This window comes from Cnephaeus nilssonii (genome assembly GCF_951640355.1).
Source record: "Cnephaeus nilssonii genome assembly, chromosome: 11".
NCBI lineage: Eukaryota > Metazoa > Chordata > Mammalia > Chiroptera > Vespertilionidae > Cnephaeus > Cnephaeus nilssonii.
In genome coordinates this window covers 6,692,381-6,709,043 of record NC_137082.1, presented here as the reverse complement: position 1 = coordinate 6,709,043, position 16,663 = coordinate 6,692,381, and the positions used below count along the sequence as shown (strand labels likewise).

Below are 16,663 nucleotides of genomic sequence, written 5' to 3'. Positions count from 1 at the left end.
GAACTAGAATGCTGTGTACATACATATTGCTTTGTGCCCTGATCTTTAAATTGACTGCATGCTGGCATCTTCTGTGAAGCCTCGTTCTCCTCTGCGGCTCCATCCTGTTCCGTCGAAAGTCTGTGCTGGAGTAGACCTCCCGGACTCCTTAACGCCGGACTCCTTAACGCCGAGCATAGGGGCTGCGTCCAACTTCTCCCCTATAAACGGCATGGGGACACATCTCCTTCCTTATACATAGTTCCTAAAGAATTCCTTCCAAATGAAGGTGCTGGGACAAAACCACACATTTCTAAGGAGTTGAATATGTGTTACAAGATTCGGAAAAGCAGAGTCCTTTATGTCCCCCAGTAGTCTGTGGGTTGCGGTCTCTCCCCATCTTGCTGATGCCGTGTTTCCGTTCTTTTTAATATTGCTGCTCTGAAAGGCATGAGAAGTGATCTCACTGTAGCTTTCACTTCAGTTGGTTTGATGACTGAGGATTTGAGCATTTGTCCCCAGTGGGCTGCCCATTGGCGTCTCCACCGCTGGGATTTGTCTCTCACTTTTCTGCATTGCTCTGGGTGAGCTGTGTATGTTTTAAGAATGATCAATACATTGTCATCAATGTTGGAAATTTCTTTCCTAGTTGTCTTGTGTCTTTCAATTGAATCAGCTGTGGGTGTCGATGTACAGGAATTTATCATGTTCCTGTTCAACCATGTCTTTTCCTTTGTGGTATCTGCCCTCACAAGCTTAGAAAGGCCTTCAGGGGGCATGATGTGGGGGCTCATTGCTGCTGTGGACAGCTGGACAGATGTCCAGTGAACTCGATGGCACTGCCTGTGTAGGGTGGACAGTGTCCTTTCAGCTTTGGAGGGGCGGTGACAGCCACTGGGCAGTGCACTCTAGGTGGCCGAGAGCCCTCTGTCTTCTCCTGATTTTTATTCTTATCTAGTTACACAGCAGAGAGAGCCCTGGGCAGGGACCAGGACTGCGACTTCGGCCCCGCTGTGCACTCACAGTGGAGCCTCAGTTTCCTCATTTATAAAGTGAAGGAATGACGTGGATCTTCCCCTTTCACCCCTACCTGCTCATGACCTATGACCTTAAATAGGGCCCTAAAAATCACTCCCTATTGAATCCTCTCTAGGCACATAAGACCAGACACTCCAAAGAAAAACAAAAAGACTCATCCATATAAACATTAAAAATTCCAGGACGTCAAAAAACACCACAAGTACAATTAAAAGACAAAGAATAAACTAGGAAAAATACTTTAAGCAATTAACTCATTAAACCTCCCCATCCAGTCAAGGGACAGATAATTCCTGCACGTCCTCCCTCAGAGGGCCGGGTGGGAAAGGAGCCCCGAGGGTACTGAGCAAGGCCCAGGGAGGTGCTCAGTCCAGGCTCTTTATCCTCTGAATGAGAGAGTGAGTGAGTGAATGAGTGAATGAATGAATGAATGAATGGAGGCTAAGCCTGCGTCCTAGGTGGTGGGGCCTGCCTTTAAACTAGGAGGCAGTACCTGACCCGGGAAAAGACGTGGTTTCCGTTGTTTACTGTGGCGTGTTCACTGCAGAGCCTCCCCCTTCCTCTGAGCTCATCTGGAAAATGGGCTGAGAAATGTTGCCTCTCCTGCCTCCTGCCCGCTCCCTCTGAAGGGGGTCAGTGGGATGAATCAGAGCACAGGTATTTTGGCTGAGCCATTGTTTTGACAATAGGAAGATTAAACAGAGTTTATTTATTTTATTCTCATCTTTGCACCCGCATCTCCAGAAGAGCTTTGTTCCTAGGCGCAGACAAGAAAGGAACTTTGTGCAAAGTCAGAAACTGGTCATGAGAAGGAAACGAGGGTTTCTTTGTGGTGGAAGAAAATGCAGGCATCTTTGAGTTTTATTTTCTCACAGGATTTCATGTCACTTTACACTGGTTCTTCTCTGCTCTGAGTGGCCTGGAATGTCTGTTGAACTCAAGTTGCAGCATGAAAGATTGGGTTAGACATCAAGAGGGACTTCCTGGTTAATGAGCTTGTGTAGGCAGAGGAAGGGAGCGAAAGAGGACAGTCCTACAAACTCCTTCCCTGTGAGTAAGAGGTAGTTTGCTGGAGACACGAGCGCCTTCAGAAGAAACCCTCGTGCCACGTTCCCAGAGGTCTGGGGAGCTGCGATGGAAGCAAAGCACAGCCTAGCAGAAGGATCCTGAGAGAAAATGTTATACTGCCCTCAAATTTCACAGGTGGAGACACTGAGGCAGGATCACACAACAAATATTTACCCAGGACTTCCCGAGTGCCGGGTCTGTTCTGAGCACTGGGCGGACAGCAGTGAGACAGATGGCTAGCAAACAAGGTCATGAACATAGAATGAAAGGTCAGGGGGCACTGGGCTGGGTCGGGACAGGAAGTGCTGGGGGAGGAGAGAGTGGGAGGTGCCTTTGAGGTAGGGTCATGAATGATGCAGTGACTCACCAGGGTCACATGAGATACACTCAGAGTCTGGTTTCCTGACCCCTAGTCAAGGGTTCCTCCAGGGTGTTTTGGTTGCAAGTAACAGAAAACCCAATTCAAAAAGGCTTATGCCAAAAGAAGGGTTATTGGCTGAAAATTCTGACATTAGATCCTATTTCAGGATTGTTTTGATGCAGGTTCTCAAGCCCGGCCCTCTCTCTACGTGCCTGCCTCTTCCATGGGGTTTAAATTCTTAGGCTCCCAGCAAGATGACCACCCAGCTCTCCAGGCCCCCGCCCTCTGAGAGTCCAGCTCAGCAGGATAGAGCTGCTCCTTCCCCAGAAACTTGAACAAAAGCCTTAGGCCTGACTCCCTGGCCAAGTTTGGGGCATGGCCCCATTTCTGAACTAATCACAGTGGCTTGGGGGATGTCCAGCACCTATGGCTAGGTGGGGGAGGCCCACCCTGGAGCGCTGGGCTGGGAGAAGGGAGGGGACACTCCCAGGTGCATTCTGAGCATTGTTGGCAGAAGAAGGAATATGGATTCAGGCTGGCCCAAACCCAGCCGTGACAATAACATCTCCCCACTTCTCCGTGCTCTGTCCCCATCAGCCCCTCCCCCAGGCTTTACTGGGCACCTTCTGTGAGCTTCCATCTCTGTTTCCCACAGAGCAAGCCTTCAAGATTGAAGAGGTTTGCTTCTAATCCTCAAGGATCTTATAATCTTCTCAAGGAAACAAATCCTTCGCCCTTATTTTCATTCTGTCTTTTTGTGGTTTGCTAATGACATGAATTTTCTGTCCACAAAAGGAAGGATGTCCGTGGGCTGGAGGAGTCCAGGCGGGCGCCCAGTGCCTGTCAAAGGGTGGGCTGTATCAGGAAGGTTGACGGAGTAAATGTGACCGGGCACGCAGGATGCCTGCCATGTGATTATGGCTTTTTGGGATACATGTTTAGAATTTGTATAGTTCTTGTACCACGGGTGGTTTCCAAGATTATAAGGTAGGATAAGGCAAGAGTGTAATTTAGTAGTCAGGTATTTATTCCAAATTTGTCTTAGAAACAAATATATTCTTAACTTATCAGAGTCGGGTAATACTGCTGGGGATGAAGCTAAAATGAAAAAATAAAAAGAAGGGGCTCTCTGCTTCTGTTCGTCAGACAACCGCGCTTCCTGCGCAGTGCCAGCCACAACCCCGAGACACGATGGTGAAGGTCGGAGTGAACGGAATGGGCCGCATTGGGTGCCTGGCAAAGAGGATATTGTTGCCATCAACTACTCTTTCATTGACCTCAACTACATGGTCTACATGTTCCAGTATGATTCTACTCATGGCAAGCTCAAAGGCACAGTCAAGACAGAGAACGGAAAGCTTGTCATCAATGGAAAGTCCATCTCCATCTTCCAGGAGCGAGATCCCGCCAACATCAAATGGGGTGATGCTGGTGCTGAGTATGTTGTGGAGTCCACCGGTGTCTTCACTACGATGGAGAAGGCCGGGGCTCACTTGAAGGGTAGAGCCAAGAGGGTCCTCATCTCTGCCCCTTCTGCGGATGCCCCCGTGTTTGTGATGGTGTGAACCATGACAAGTATGACAACTCCCTCAAGATTGTCAGCAATGCCTCATGTACCACCAACTGCTTAGCCCTCCTGGCCAACGTCATCCATGACAATTTTGGCATCGAGGAGGGACTCATGACCACAGTCCATGCCATCACCGCCACCGAGAAGACCGTGGATGGCCCCTCTGGGAAGCTGTGGCATGACGGCCGAGGGGCTGCCCAGAACATCATCCCTGCTTCTACTGGCGCTGCCAAGGCTGTGGGCAAGGTCATCCCTGAGCTGAATGGGAAGCTCACTGGCATGGCCTTCTGTGTCCCTACTCCCGATGTGTTGGTTGTGGATCTGACCTGCTGCCTGGAGAACGCTGCCAAATACAATGCCATCAAGAAGATAGTGAAGCAGGCATCAGAGGGCCCCCTCAAGGGCATCCTGGGCTACACTGAGGACCAGGTTGTCTCCTGAGACTTTAACAGTGACACCCACTCCTCCACCTTTGATGCTGGGGCTGGCATTGCCCTCAATGATCACTATGTCAAACTCATTTCTTGTTCTGACAATGAATTTGGCTACAGCAACAGGGTGGCCACATGGCCACATGGCCTCCAAGGAGTAAGAACCCCCTGGACCACCAGCCCCAGCGAGAGGAAGAGAGGCTCTCAGCTTCTGGGGAAGTCCTTGCCCCAAATCGATCCCCCAACACACTGAGAATCTCCTGACTTCCACAGTTTCCATCCCACACCCCCTGAAGAAGGGGAGGGGCTTTGGGAACCTTATCTTGTCATGTACTATCCAAGTTCACTGTACCCAGCCAAAAAATAAATAAATAAAAAGAAGGGGGAGGAGACAATTTAAAGAAAGATCATAAATACATACCCCCCCCCAGGTCTCCCCCTACCCCATCCCCACTACTACAGGTAGTTTGCAGAAATAGCAAAAATATAGGCATGAGAATGAGTAAGGTTTGGGATATGCTGATCTGGAGCTTGGATTCTGGGATTAGACAGACTGAATTCCAACATCAGACCCACCATGCATCTACAATGAAACTGGGCAAGTCAACTCACCTTTCTAGGCCTCAGTTTTCTTACCTGTAAAATGGGCTGAGACTGAGACCAACTTCGTAGGGGATTTCGAGGAATCCTAGAGATCGATAATGTATGGAAACACTAGGGTGCCCTCTAATGTAAGTGATAGTTATTCCGTAGCTACTACTAATCTGTACTAATATTCAGGGGAATAGAAGAAAAGACGGTCCGGGCACAGTGAGAGCCAAGGCCCAGAGTGGGGCTGACGTGGCCGGTGGGGGCACAGCAGGGATGATATTGGGACCTGGAGTGGGGGATGTGCAATTTGAAAAAAACTGCAAAGGTGAACAAGGCTTCTTTGGAGGCTGGGATTCCCTGCTCCCCTCCAAATCTCTCCTTGCTCCCCACTGACCCCACCCCCACAACTGCTGTCCTCCCTCTCCCTCACTGAGAGCCAGAGTGTCTGTGCAGACAGATGCCAGAGAACTGGGGTTGTGCTCCACGGAGTTCATCTGTGTTGTTTATCTTTTAAACATCATTAACCACAAATTAGCTGATTCTTTTGTGGCTATAAATTAATAGATTCCATTAGTAAACAGTCAATTACAGGATGATTACTTTTCCCCTGGAACCTCAAGCTTTTGTATAGCCATTTGAGCGTGTTTGATTCTGTCCTCTTCCCACTCCCAGTGTCCTTTCTGGATTCTTGGTTCACTGGTCCGGATCTTCCAAATGGACTGGGAGGTTGAGGGGGGTGGGGGCGTGGGCTCCCTCTGTAATGAGGTTGTAAGCAGCCTGTTGTTTGTTTTGCAGAAACAAACTGACGGACCAGAGGTTTGTTTCAAGAGAATTTCTATTTCAAACAACAAAACCCAACAGCCAGTGTCCATCTCCTTTTAGTCCGGTAAATGCCATCAACATCCTCTTTGCGTTTTCTTCCATATCTTTCCTGCTTCTGGGATCTCATCCTGGTAAACTCCCGAAAATTGTTTTTTTCAAGCTCTCCCTCCCTCCCACTATTCATTCATCCCAGCACCCATCTCTCCATCCATCCTATCTGGACTCCATCTAGATACATCCTTCTATCCTTGGCTGGAGTAGTCAAGAGGGACACTGGTCCCACTGTATCCACCGGCCAAGTTTTAAAGCATCCAGATAGTAAAATGGGGTTAGTCCTTGGAACCCATAGCCATAAACCTACTACTGGGATAGCAAACGTGGTAGCCTTAGGGGTCGGGCAGGAAACTTAAATAACTAAAAGCAAAAGAAAGTCCCAGGCCTTCAGTGAGCTGTGGGGTTCGAGCCATTCCTCAGGCCTTTTAATTCAAATTAAAAACAAAATGCAGCATCTTCCAACTAATGGTTCTTAACCAGGGGCAGGTGTGCCCGATACTTGACAGTGTCTGAGGGATCACTTCTGTCCCCACCACCATTGGCGCCCAGGCCAAATGGCCCTATTGTTCTCTCCTCCACAACTACGGTAACATTCTCCTTGGTCCTCTAGTGCCTCCCTTGATGCCTCTCAATCAATTCGCATAACCTGCTGGAGAGAGAGTTTCTAGAAAGCAAATCTAGCCTCTTATTGCTTCTTTGTATAAAATCCTTTGGGATGGTTACAGTTGTCCCTGGCAATGTCCCAGCCACTCGCCATGTTCTCTAAGGTCCATCTGCTCCTCCAGGCTCATGCCCATCCACCTTCCTTCTCCTTCCCTAAGCTTCAGCCACATCCTGACCTCTGGATTCCTCCAGTGGACTTTCCCACCCCAGGGCCTTTGCACTTGCTGTTTCTTCGTCCTGAACACCCTTCTTGCCACTCTTTGCTTGGTTAACACTCACCTTTGAGACCTGTTTCAATTATTAATGCTTTTGACTGCAAGTTATAATGGTCTCAACAAAAACAGGCATATTTTAATCATGTAGCAAGAAGTCTGGAGGCAGCTGGTTTCCAGTATTGATTCTGTGACTCAGGGCTGGTATCTCTGGGATGATCTTGGCCTTTCCTTGGTGTCACAGAATGGCTGCCTCAGCTCTAGACATCTCATCCCCATTTAAGGCAGGAAGAAGTAGGGCAGTGGAGCCAACAGACTTCAGCTTGCATCTCATTAGTCACAATTGTCCCACAGTAACCCCAGCTGCAATGGAGGCTGAGAAGGTAAGTATTTCACTCTTGCAGCCTTTATGGAGGAAGTAAAGGAGAAAGAGGTTGGGAATGCTGTCTATAAAGTGTTGGCTTAAATGTCACTTCCTCCTAGAAGCCTCTCCTGATTCCCTAGACCAAGTCAGACACTCCCATTATATGCTTTCCTAGCACCCTGTACCTCTCCTTCTTACCCTTACCACAACTGATTTATTAATTTACATGTATCATTGATTGGCAGGCGTCTGATTCTTTTTGCTGGGAGTTCAGCAAGCTTAGTGAGTTTTCTCCTGTTTCTCCAGCTCCTAAGCGGGTGCCTCGTACACAGTAGGACCTCAATAGCTATTCAGTGACTTACTGCTGTCAAATTATTCTTCCCAGATAACAGAGGGGCCTGACCCTGTCGGCCCGACCGTTCCTGCCCCTGGGAGGAGGATAGGCTCCTTTAGTCACCTGCTTTCCCAGCAGTGGCCAGCCCTGTTTGGCAGTCTCCTACCAGCCTGTTCCTGGAACAGGTCCATTGATATCAATTGCACCTCTGTCGGCTGCATGTTGATAAGGAGAGGAAGCTTGTATGCAGATCAGTTCTGAGATACCACACTGGGAACCAGCCACCTGGCGGGGCGCCTCTAGGTTCTGGGAGGATGGGGGTTCCTGCCACAGAGGGCTGGGCCCTGCCCCCTCATCCCCTTTCTCCTACCCAGCTGGGACTTCCAGGTACCCTTACTTTGCCCATGTATCGATCCAGTTATTTTACCTTGGACCTTATAATTTTTCACATAAGACTAAAAGTGACATCATGTGCATCTTTGTGGAGTGTCTGTTAATGAGCGTGACTGCAGACACAGGGTGGACAGGAAATGGTTTGAGAGACAGACACAGGCATCAGCCAGAGTCATCAATAAATATAAAACTACTAGAGGACCAGTGCACGAAATTCATGCACTTGGGGGGGTCTCTCAGAACAGCCTGTGCCCTCTCGCAGTCCGCAGTCCGGGAGCCCTCAGGGGATGTCCAACTGCTGTGGAGGCGGGAGAGGGCTCCCGCCACCACTGCTGCAATCGCCAGCCGTGAGCCCGGCTTCTAGCTGAGCAGCACTCCCCCTGTGGGAGCGCACTGACCACTAGTAGGCAGCTCCTGCATTGAGCGTCTGCCCCCAAGTGGTCAGTGCGCATCATAGCGATCAGTCATACCCCAGTTTGGTAGATTTGCATATTAGCCTTTTATTATATAGGATATCACAATAGAGGGACATCACCTAGGGAGGTTAGAAGAGGCTTCCTGGAGACTGTGCTGACTCAGAGAGGAAGAAATACAGGATGAGTCAAGTGCAGGATCCTGAGATAGGAGACTTTCCGGGTTATCTGGGTGGGCCCAGTGTAGTCATAGGGTCCTTAGAGAGACATCGGGGGACATGAGGTCAGGAGGCAGAAAGTGAGAGTCAGAGAGAGTTGAAGATGCTACACTGCTGACTTTGAACATGGAATCTAGGGCCATGAGCCAAAGAATTTAGAAGCTTCTAGAAGCTTGAAAAGGCAATGAAATGGATTCTCGTTTAGAGTCTCCTGAAGGAACACAGCCATGGGGACACCCTGATTTTAGCTCAGTGAGATCTGTTTAGGATTTCTGACCTCCAGAACAATAATACATGCGTGTGGTCATTTGTTATAGCAGCAATAGGAAACTAATACAGCACACAGTGGAATGCTGACCAGGTCAGGCACCACTTGTGTCTCAGTACCAAGTTCATGCTTCCAGTCGTTCCTGAGATTGCCCCTGACCGTGCTCTCTCCAAGGCTAAAAGCCCTTTGCCAATCCTTCTGTTGCTGCAAGTCACTTTCTGCTCGGATTGTTTACTAAGGTCTCTTCCACAGGTCACCCAGACTTGCTTCTCATCTCCCTAGCCTCATCCAGTTAGTAGCCAATTATAATGCCTCCCCTCTTATTTCAAAAGGGACTTAGGGACCAGACATCCATCCATCCACCCATCCATCCACCCATCCATCCATCCATCTAACATTTCCTGAGCACTTATGCTAAGGACCAGGCAATGTCCTCGGTGCTGGGAACAGAAGTCCCCACTGGGGCTGCCTGGGGGACAGGACTGTGGTGTCATGCTGGATTCCTGGTGGGGCTCCATTTTGGTACTCAGAGTGGACATTGCTTGTTTTGGAGCCACAGTGTCTGTTTCCCATTTCCAGCCTCATTTCGAGGAGAAGGTACATCCAGGTACCTGCCTTCTACCATAGGCACTAGGAGACTTCCTAACACACAGCTTTCCTCTGTCGACTCTGCACAGGCCTTTGTTCATTCTCGTGGCCCAGTTCCTTGTGCCCCAGCCTGGTCACTCCCTCTCCACCTACAGGCCCTTCGGCTCCCTCTGCGGAAGCTGAGGGGGGAGCCTCCGCGCTTCAGTGCTCCTTGCTGGGTACGAGGGGCAAGGACAGCGAAGTGGCCCCCAGGCTTTGGTGGAAGGCACCCCTGCAGGCGTGACCCTAACTCCCCACCCACTCGCTGACTCACCTCGCCATCGCCATCCGACCTCTCTTGTCTTGTTCTTTGTCTATAATGTGGATACTGTGATAATGAAGGGTGAACGGGACAGCACATCTGTGGTAATTAGGACACCCCCTGGAACCCGGTAGGACTCAAGGTTGTTTAATTTTCGGGTGCTGTGGCATTTTGAGAGAGGTCCCCTTGTCCTGGTTTTGGGTCAACAAAGGCTGGGGGGATGGATCCCTTTCACTGCTGAGTCCCCCGCGCCCGGCACAGGGGTGTCTGTCGCTTCAGGCCCTCCAGAAAACACAGCAGACAGAACTGGATGCAGGAGACACACTGGGGGATGCCTGTGAGGCACAACGGGAAGTGAGAGGGGCAGGGGCGGGCTTCAGACCAAATGCAGTGTCCCCTGGAAAGGGGGTGAAGGGAGAGCATAGGGGAGGGGAGGGAGAGCCTGGGACCATGGGCAGCTCTGTGAAAACCTCGCCAGCCGTGGGCGTCTCTGAGCAGAGACTGCCCGTTAGGTGAGGCTGTGCCAGGCAGAAGTGGCCTGGCTCTGCCCCTGGCAGGGCAGCTCGGGCACAGCGCAGCCGCAGCACGTCTGAGAGGCTGGCATCTGCAGGCAGCCGGGCACCTCCACTCCTCAAGGCAGCATCTCTCGAAAGGAGGTCTGTGTCCTACACCAACGTGGCTCCCCCAGAATTTGATAAATATTTATGAATAATGAATGATTAAAGACATAAGGAATGATTAAACGCATGAGTCATGCAAACTGAGGTCGCACATTAGGTCTGGGTCTAGCCATTGCTGCTGATTGAAATTCTCAATGAATGTCCAGTGCTGTGGGTTAGCCTGCTCACCATTTATTGAAGACCTACTATGCCCGCCCCCGCCCCCCCTCCCCAGGCTGGGACCAGGGCTCCCAAGATGAGCAAACATCCCTGCCATCCAGAACTTTCTCTGAGGGGCCGAAGGGCTGGTCACATCTGACCAACGACTATAGGAAAGGCTGCTCTTGTTCAGACTTAAAAACTGCTTCTGAGCCGATGGCTCAGTCGGCCTGGCACATTGGGATGCTGGCCTCGGGCAAAATATTGAGCTTACACCCCCCAGGGGCCCCTCTGACAGGGGCAGGCCTGCAGTTTCCCAGACTGATGAGTATGATGTTTAGTCAGCATCAAAAAATCCAATCAGAAAGAAAAAGAAAAAGACAAATTCTTTCAGCCACATCCAATATAGGAAAACAAATGTTTGCTTTCCTCATGGATTTTCTGGTCAGTTGTGGAATTTTAATAATGCCACATGCTTTGGGCTGACCCTTTGTGGAGGAAAACGGAAATTGGACATTTGACCACCAGGATTCAATGAAGAGAAAGCCGACTGGTGGATGGTGTCCCGATGTGGCATCTCATTCCGAGGTCTCACTCAGGGCTTTGAATCGATTCCCTGGCCGCTTAAAAGCTTTCTTCTCGGAGGGGGGATGGGACATTGCGGGGCCCTGGAGAGATTAGGAGCTGCAGGGACCTCCATGATGTTGGGGTTTTGTTTCTCCTGGGCTGTCTTCCTGGTACTTAAAAAAAAGAAAAGAAAAACCAAAAAAGCCTGGTCATTTTATCTCTTTGGTTACAAACATCTTTCATTCCTCCAGAAAGAAATGAAAACACACATTGCCCTGTAATGATGTTTACTGAGAAAAAAAAAAATCCCCGAGTAAAATCAACAGACACAATCTGGATAAAATAGATCATTCAGCGACTTCCTGGCGAACTCTACACCTTAATCCCCGCCACCAGCCGTGCGCTCCGGGCTCCTGGGCATGTATTTGTTTTACTTTCTTGAAAGTGTGTGAGTGGGAGCGGCCCATCCACAGTCGTGCCGGGTGAATGGCAGGGAGACATTCCCCGAATAGCTCCTCAGCGCGTCCGTCAGTAGAAGTTTTTCTCCTCTGCTCATGGCAACGAATCAAATATCTAACTGTGATTTTTAGACCTCAAGGCACATGAAGAGATTTGTTTGACAAAGGAGGAGTGAATTAGAAAGCTTTGCTCCAGTGATGGGGAAGAATTTTCCGCAACATGAGGCTAACTCACCTGCACCACACTTTGCCTGTAAATGCCATGTCCCCATCAAACTTCCCAAAGGAAGAGAGCCCATTGGCCAGGGCTGGTCCCCACCAGAGGGTTTGGGGACTGTGGTCCCCCCTTGGCAACAGGCTCTGTGTCCTGACAGCAACTGGCTCTCCGTGGAGGGTCCCCTTGGCAGCTTTTGAGTAGAGTGCTGACAGCTCCGATTTGGCAGGGAGCTGGGGAATCAGAAGTGATTCCTCCTCCTGCTCGGTGTAGTGGGGAAGGGACTGTCAGGGCCTTGAGCCACTCTGGCGTCGGGCAACAGAGGAAATGCTAAGGGGAGCGGACAGCGGGGGCTGGGCCGCTGCGCAGAGCGGAGGGAGGAGCGGACAGGTCTGATGAGCGCACGTCAAGAGGATTCAGGTCAGACCCTAGAGGGCAGTGCGCCAAGCATCCTCCTGGGAGCCCGACGCCTGCCTCCCCAAGTCAGTGGTCCCGCGAGAGCCACGACCCCGGGTGCGGCCTTTAAACTGCAGCTGGGAACCAGAGGTGCTTTCTGGATGGACACTTTTTATTTAGAAAAGTGAACATTAGTGAAAACACATCAGCACTCCAAACCCACAATTTCAGGCGCCAATTAAAATTTTCTAATAGAAACAACAATCCCTGATTGTGAAGATTTTGCTGTAAGCCAGGCATGTTGCCACGTGGTCCGTTGGTTTGCTGGCTTGTATGTATGTACACACACACACATTCACCCTTCTGTATTTCTTTTAAGACTCGAGAGAGCCCTGTGGAAAGTTGCCGGCGCCCCATTTCACAGGAGAGGAAGCCAGTGTCAGACAAGGAGCTTCAGTGTAGTCCTCACACTCCTCCCTGCTGCTGACTTTTGTCACCGGCGATAATCAGCTGCTCTCTCCCTGCCTGTAGGTGCGAGTGGGCACCTGCTGATTAATAGCTCTGTCAGCCCTTGGCCCGCGTGTTTTTTCAGTCCTTTTTCTTGGACCCGTTCTATGATTTTGCTTATTTAAACCTGGCTCATCACAGTCATAATGGTTTGTCTACACTGGAATGGAGCTCACACTCCTGCTTCCAGAAAAGCCTGCTTTTCCACATTTAGGAAATAAAAGACAGGTGGTTTGATCAATCATGGTTTAGAAAACAACATTTCGCTTCTGCAGGGTCAGTTCTAAGGCAGCCACCTTCTCACTGACGGTGAGACCATGGGCAGGTGGCTGCAGCGGGCAGGGGAGAGCCTGCCCTCCAGGTCCTCATCGGAACTTTAAATTCCTGCTGGTCAGACTCTGCACAGGACAGAGGCTGTTCTCGTCTCTTCCTTTGGGTTGAGATGATATTGGCCCATTCATATCCAAGACCTATCTTAGTTCTGGAAAATAGGACTGTGCAGTACAGGTGCGCGCTCTCTCTCTCTCTCTCTCTCTCACACACACACACACACACACACACACTCAAACACACGTGCGCTCACAGGAGTTCTCACACATATTCACCCTATACTCACACTCACAGTCCCCTCAGGCACACATGCACACACACACTGCCGCTTTCACTCAGGGTCCGTCACACATACACATACATACCCTCGTGTACACACACACACACACACACACACACACACACACACACACACTCCTTCGAAGTGGTGACCACATGTGGGTGTTTGGAGTTCATGATCAAAACTGGGGGAGAGAGGAAGACCTCCCTCACGGGACTGGCATGAGGGACAGGATGAGTTTTAGCGACAGTCAGTCTGGGCCTCCTGAATCCAGTTGAATTCACCAAGAAGCTGCCACCAGGTCCCAGGCTCCATGCGGGGTCTGGTGGAGGGGGGCGGGGAACAAAGTAGGAGAGAAGCAACTGGTGAGGCGAGAGGAGCATGGGCTGATGGAAAGGTCAAGACCCACCTCTCCCAACTCTCCAGGGAGGTAGTGTCCTCTCCTGGCCTCAGTTTCCCCCATTTGTTTCCACTCCTCTCGAAACCGCTGCCTTCAAATCCAAGGGAGGCCTTGCCTCCTTTGCTCTGGAAAGTGGAGCAGGGAGTGGTGGGAGGCAGCCGGCCACACAGATGCGCAGGGCCTTTGCACCTGCTGAGCCATATGCTTGGAGCCCTCTTCCCTGGGTGATGTGGCCCGGCAGCCTGCATGCGAATCCTGCGCCTGCCACTGACAAGCTGGCTGACCTCAGGCAAATCGCCTAACCTCTCTGTGCTTGCCTTATTTGCAGCTATGGACAGTGCTACCACCTGTCAGTTTGTTGTGAGGTTTGATGAGTGAATTCACGGGAAGCTCTGACAACAGCACCTGGCAGATGGCGAGTGCTCTGCGTCAGCTCAGCATCCTGCCTCCCACCCGATCAGACATTCCCTGGCTGACTGACACACACCCTTCAGAGGGGCTGTGCTGACATCCTGGCTAACGTGGCTGGTCCTGTTTGTTTGTTGTTTCCTCCCTCCCTCCCTCCCTCCCTCCCTCCCTCCTTCCCTCCCTTCCTTTTTAAAAATAGATTTTTATTGATTTTAGAGAGGAAGGGAGAGGGAGAGAGAGATAGAAACATCAATGATGAGAATCATTGATCAGCTGCCTCCTGCATGCCCTTACTGGGGATCAAGCCTTGTAACCCAGGCATTTGCCCTGACCAAGAATCGAACCGTGACCTCCTGATTCATAGGTCGATGCTCAACACTGGTCAGGCTGCTTGTTTGTTTTTCATAGCACCCTGTCCTAACTTATAATTATATATATGTGTGGGCATTGATCCCTTTCATCTCTTCTTCCCCGCCAGTCCATAGGCCCCCTGAGACCAGGGACCATGTCTGTTCCCCACTGCATCTCCCAAGAGCCTAGCTGTGTGCCTGGCACATAGTAGGCACTTAATACTTCGGTGTCAAAGAGCTTTGCGGTGACCCCAATAGAAAGGCAAGTTCTTCAGTGTAGAGCAGAACGGGCCACTGGCTCTGTGGAATGTGCAGCAGGAGGAAAAGTCCCGTCTGGGTTCACGGCACCTCCATCTCTCCCGCAGGAGCTCCCCGCCTCCTCTCCTTACCTCAGCAATCACGATTCCGTGGTCCCCCTTCCCCCCCCCCCCCCCCCCCCCCGGCGACGTGCTCTGGGATGCAGCAGTGACAGTGAGGCCCACTTCCTGACCTTGTGGCATCCGGCTGGTCTCCAGCGGAGACTGAAGTTACACAAGAGATTAGAGGCTGTGGTGGGCCAGAGATGGTTTCTGTGGACAGCCTCCTGTCAGCCAGGTGACTAACAACTGGAAGGGCATGCTGGGCCCAGGGAACAGCATGTGTGAGCATCCTGAGGCTGGAAAAAAAGCACAGGATCCTTGAGGAACTGAGGGAGCCTCGGGGAGGGTGGGAAGTGGGTGTCTAGAAAGAGAGCGGCTTGGGAGGGGGCCGAAGAGGGGAAGGGGCCTTTGAGCTGGGAGGGCCCCAGACTGGACATTGTCCCAGTAACCATCACTCAAGACAAGAGGCGGGAAGGTCCCTGTTTGGGCACACTGGCTCACCCTCAGAGGGCACCTGGAGATGCAGCCATTCGGCTGAAGGGGGGACGTGGTCACCTGTCCTGTTGACAGGCTTCAGGTGGGGAGCGGAAGTATACCCCAACCTGAGACACGTGCGCTGCCTTTCCCTGGTGAAAGACGAGTGCTCTGTGTGAAGGGAACTCTGACCCGCATGGCTTTGGAGTTCAAGGCCCTGGACTGTTTCTTGTCATCTTGCTCATTCGAGGATTAGAAGCCATAAGGACGGCGGCAGGGGCGGCTGCTGGTGTGTGACTTCCCAGCGTCTCGGGGTTCTCCTTTCTGCCAGCTGAGCGGGCAGAGGCCACATCGGGCGCCGGCACTTCCTCATCCTGGCAAATAGGCCTGGCTGTCCTCGGTCGCTCATCTCAGGGACTCACCCTGACCAAGCAGCCGAGTCCCTTCTGTCGGGGGAGCACCAGGAGCTGAGAATGGGCGTAGATGGCATGTGAGTGGCAGCTCACTGACATGCCCGGGGCTCGACTGTTCCCTGCACCCAGAGGAAGGGATAGAGCGGAAGGAAGAGACTCCTAGGCAAATAGGAAAATCAGGGAGCAATGGGGAATACACACGGGCTCTGGTCGCTGTGGTAGAAAGCAGAGTGTCTCCCAAAGATGCCCACTCCTGCTCCCCAGAGTCTGTGGATGTGAGGTCACAAACGTCCATGCACCTTTCCCCAAATCACTGCCTAACCCCGCCGAGCCCCGCTGACTCGCCGGCGGAGGAGACAGTGGGAGCCAGGCTCCCTGACCAGTGGGCGTCAGCGGAGCCTTCTCGGGAGGCTTTGCCGTGTACTTCCTGCGCCTCGGGGAGGAGGATGAACATCTTCCTGCTCAGCTGGACGGAGGGGAGCGCTCCAGGGGAAGGTTCGGGGCCCGGGTGGTTTTGTCCAAGACAGCGAGAGCCCAGGGCAGGGAGGCGGCGGCTGGGGCGGCACGGGCTGGGGTGAAGGGTGAGGACAGTTATTCCTGGCTGGGCTCTTGGCATTCTTACCAGGTGAGTGCTTACCTTTCCTAATTCTCACCCGCCGGCTGCCGAGATTTCCACAGGCCGTGGGCGTGGGGCCTCGGATTCCTCCCGTGGCCCTTTGTGCACCAGTAATGCTGTCCCTAGTGCCTGCACACAGTAGCTGCTAAATTAAAGGAGTTGCCTCAGAGGAGCCCACGGCCCCTGCTTCACAACTTCCGAGGCCTGCACCAGGCGCCAGCCTGCCTTCCGGGTACCCCACACATTCTCCTCGGAACCTTCGTCACTCCTGACCCGTGCCCATCACCCTGGCACAGGCAGTGTATGTGGGGAGGTGGGCGGCCTGGTAAGAGCAGTTGGTTTCCCTGTCATTCTGCATAATTTGCTCCGATGCTTATCTGCCCCCTTCACAAACCTCCCCTCCCG

The 16,663-nt window shown here is 51.8% G+C and overlaps 1 pseudogene across 1 annotated transcript; it reads left to right on the top strand.

Moving 5' to 3' along the window:
* The first annotated feature begins 3,599 nt into the window (after positions 1 to 3,599).
* LOC307107010 (glyceraldehyde-3-phosphate dehydrogenase-like) lies at positions 3,600 to 4,722 on the top strand (annotated as a pseudogene). Its single transcript has one exon. The product of its transcript is annotated as a glyceraldehyde-3-phosphate dehydrogenase-like (transcript).
* The last annotated feature ends 11,941 nt before the right edge of the window (positions 4,723 to 16,663 follow it).